Consider the following 4,600-nt stretch of genomic DNA (forward strand, 5'->3'; position numbering starts at 1 on the left):
CCTAGAATGTCTTTGTTTTTGTTTTTTTCACTTTTTTTGATGTAAAAATGTAAATATATCTAATAGTGGAGATCCTAGTGTAATAAATCCCCAAATATTCATCACCCAGCTTCAACAATTATCAACCCATGGCCACTCTTGCTTCATCTATACCCTCACATACTTCCTTCTCTCCTATATTATTTTGAAGCAAATCCCAGACGTCCTGTCCCTTCTGGATAAGCTCTCGTAGTTAATGCTCTGCTTGCCTGGCAGTAACACCTTCCTCCCTAGGCTAGATGGTTTATTTACTAAAGGAGCTAAGAAGTCCCAGAATTATGCCCTATTGTATTTTCCTTTCTAGCTATTTCTCTTCCTGTGGTTAAGCATTTTCTTCTTGCCAGAGAGAACAATTACATTTTATCTTTAGATGGGGCTTTAAAGCTTTTAGTTCTACTAGCCTCTGTTAGACCAATAACTGAGGTACATTTTCTCTTTTGCACAGTTCTACCCTCAAACATTTATATCAGTTTCTCCCATTTGAACTTGTCAGACAATTGCCCTGATTTTTTTTTTTTCCCTTGGTTCAGGAAGCATGTTCACCAAATCAGTATCTCACTTTGAGGTCCCTAGAAATATTGTTCTACTTTACTGACAAAGAAAAACATTACTTTAAAAATTCACGGCTACAAATGACTTTAAGGCAAATTATTTCCTTCTCGTGTGTGTGTGTGTGTGTGTGTGTGTGAGAGAGAGAGAGAGAGAGAGAGAGAGACAGACAGACAGAGGAATAGGAAGATGGGGGAGTAAAGTCTAGAAAGATTTGATACATCTAGTATGGAGTTGTTTTCAGCCTGAACAGCCAGATGGTTAACATTAGAACACAAACAGGCCTTATTTAAGTTTTAAAACATAATATTCTGACCATTAGGTTTGAAAAAAGTAGAATCATCAATAGCTTATCTGAATGCTTTCCCTCTCTCCTCTTCCTCCCTTCCTTCCTTCTTTCCTTCCTCTCTCCCTCTCTTTCTGTCTCTCTCTCTCTCATAATTCTTGGACACATTATCCCTCATTGGAAATCACAAATCTGTGACTAATCCTAAATATTTTATACTTCACAAGAATCCCATTTAGTTGTTAAAACTAAACAAACCAACTATTCCCAAAAATGGTGTCTAGATTTCTTGAGTTAGGTACACTTTGCCTTCATCTAATAAAATATGTTCATCCTACCAGCTTTTTTATGGGAAAGAATAAACCCATACCTACACAAACTTCTATTTGATTAGTCATTTGTCACTTATTTGTTTGCTTGAAAAGTACATTTTCCAAACGTTCTGCAACCACAGTGCTTTGCCTTCTGTCATTTTTTTGAGCCTCCAAGAATTCTTGAGACATCATCACCCCAGTCTAAAATATAAGCCCCTCCATGGAGCTTTGAAATCCAATTCACAAAGTAACCTACCTATTTTTCAAACTAAGGATGCTGTTTAGACAAAGTTTCCTCTCACTCACCTAACCCCCAAATTCTTATTATTTTGCAAACTGCCCTCAAATCATTTCTGCTCAGAAAATGCAAAATCAACTTTAGTCCAGGAAAAAAATAACGTAAATTTTGTTTGTTGGACTTCAAGTTGTGTTAAGAAGATTTGAGTAAGTTACTGTTAAGGAATCCTTATCTGGTAACAGGCGGTCTAAACTGGAAACAAACAAACAAACTGAAAATACTGGAGTGGGAAGTTTACACTCATTCCTCATTGATTAGCTGTGGGATTAGAATGCCTCACCTCCACCGGCACCGCCCCCTCTCACAGAGCAGACGGCCGTTATCAATTGTTCTCAAGAAGTACAGGGGAGAAGGTTTGCAAGACATGCAAAAAGAGTTTATACTCTTACTTCCGGGATAATGAAATTGAAGGTTTACTTCCTTTTACCTGGGGGTCTCGAAATCTACACTCTAACCTACATCCACTCCAGACCTTATTTGAATGTCCACAGAAATAAAACAAAACTAAACTAAACTAAATTTCTGTGCTTCTCTTCCAGGATTCAGCTTTGTCTATTGCAAAATTTGACAGTTTGTAGCCTTAAATGTCAATGCCTGTGCCCGAGTTGGTGGGATTTTGCTTCCCCATTCTCTTGCAAATTTTCTGCAATGAGCTTGGATTCCCTTACTTTTAATCAGCATAAAAAGCAATACGTCTATTTTTTAAGTTTTAAAAAAAAGCTGCCTATCCTTGGCACCAGAGTATAGATACAATTACAGGTTCTACATGTGAACTGAAAGAGTGATATTATGCATTTGACAAATATTGGCAGTGATTCTTGAGTGCTCACTATGTGTCAAGTTTTTAAGCTGGTTGGCGTGAAAATAAAATAAGTAAGCAAAGAACAATAGATGAATGTGCCCAGGGCGACAAAGTACGAGAAAAGATAAGTAGTTCAGGGCATTTCAAAAACTGGAGGAAGCAGAGTTTGCAAGGATTTAAGGAAACGGAGGCCTGTTGCTCAAAGCCAGTGACAGAGCAACTCACCAAAGTACATCTACAGTCTAGAAAAGGGGTGTATTCTTTGATCCAGCAACTATACTTTGGGAGATTTTTTCTAAGGTTTGGTGGTCTGATTTGGCAGATACAGAAGGGAGTCATGGAAGGTAAACCTCAAAAAGTATGGATATATCGAGGGACTTCCCTGGCGGTCCAGTGGTTAAGACTCTGTGCTTCCACTGCAGGGGGTGCAGGTTCGATCCCTGGTCAGGGAACTACGATCCCACATGCCGCATGGTGTGGCCAAAAAAACCCACAAAAAACAAAAAATATACTAAAAAAAAATGTATATTGAGGTCAAATTACCAGCCTGAGGTGGGGTCAGGCCTTATTCTGTAGGAAATGATGACTATTGGGCCATACTTCACGGAGATGAAGTTTGCCGTTTTCTCTAGAATGAGTTAGAGGCAAACAGCCTGCTTAATACGGTTTTAAAAGATTAAAGGCCCAAAATTTCATTGTGCCTGTGAGAATGGGAATGATTTTTTTCACTTGGCAGTTTTAAGTTTCTAAAAATAAAATTTACTGAGCCTATCTGATAGCCTATTTATTACAAACACTTAAAATATAGAAAACACTTTACCATCGTTTATACTGTAAAAAGATAATGAGTAACCTAGATAATGCGAACCACTTCAGGCCAGGCTGGAGCCAGAATTTTGACTGCATAAGTCAGCTGTGTTACGTGGCTTTATTTTTCCTGTTCACACTGCAGAGGTCAAAGGGTGTGAAAGGCTTGCAAAAGGCTAGATTTCTCAGCTTCTCCAAGCATCCTTGGGAGGTGTCAGCCTGCAAACAGGCGGTTGGCTAATTACTGTGGTTATGAAGTGCCTCCTGGGCCTGCTCATAACTATTTTTTAAATAGGCTGTTTCTCACCTTGATTGGCAAGATGTTACCAGATCTCTGATGGAAAGGAGGCTGTTCCTTAACTGTTTTTGCAGAATGAAACTGCAGAATCAGTTCTGGGGAAGTCGAGCTGATGTGGGGTTGAAGCATTTAAATCTGGGGCTGCCAACCCTCATTTTTTTTTTTTTTTTTTTTTGTATGTGCGGTAAAATATATATAACATGAAATTTACCATTTTAGCCATTTTTAAGTGCATGGTTCATTGACATTAAGTACATTTGCATTGTTGTGCAACCATCACCACCATCCAATTCCAGAACCTTTTAATCTTCCCAAACTGAAACTCTGTTCCCATTAAACACTAACTCTCTCTCCCCTCTCCTCAGCCCCTGGTAACCTCTATTCTACTTCCTGTCTCTATGCATCTGACCATTCTAGGTCCCTAATATAAGTTGAATCATACAATATTTGTCCTTTTGAGTTTGGCCTATTTCACTCAGCATGATGTCTTCAAGGTCCCCCCTGTTACAACATGTGTCAGAATTTCATTACTTTCTCATTTACCTTTGTTTTGGAACTTTTTATTTTAATATAATTTCAGCCTTACCAAAAAAGTGGTCAGAATAGTATAAAGAAATCCCATATACTCTTTACTACCCAGATTCCCCAGATTTGGTTCATTATTTTACACACATACACAAGCATTTCTCACGTACACCCTTTTTTCCAAGTTGCAGATATGTTGCCCCTTGAGCCCTAAACACTTCAGTGTGTATTTCCTAAGAATGAGGACATCCTCTTACATCATACAATTATCAAAATTAGGAAACTAACGTTGATAGAATGCTATTACCCAATATTCAAACCAGATTCATATTTTGCTAGTTGTCAAATAATGTTCTTCATAAACAAGCAAAAATTTCCTTCAGAAGAAAGCAAAAATGTCTAGACTAAGATCTGATCTAGGAGCACGCTTTGTATTTAGTCAGTGTATCTCTTTAGTCTCCTTTAATCTGGAACAGTCTCTTTGTCATTCACGACCTTGGCATTTTGGAAGAGTAAACCCCTGTTATTCTACAGAATGACCCTCACTTTGGCATTGTCTCCAGCTTCTTCCGTTAGATTGAGGCTGTGCATTTTTGACAGATAGATCACAACAGTGACATCAGGCCCTTCTCAGTGCATCATATTAGGTGGCAAATGATTTCAATGTTCACATGTCCCGTTA

Source organism: Eschrichtius robustus, chromosome 14 (genome assembly GCF_028021215.1).
Source record: "Eschrichtius robustus isolate mEscRob2 chromosome 14, mEscRob2.pri, whole genome shotgun sequence".
Classification (NCBI taxonomy): domain Eukaryota; kingdom Metazoa; phylum Chordata; class Mammalia; order Artiodactyla; family Eschrichtiidae; genus Eschrichtius; species Eschrichtius robustus.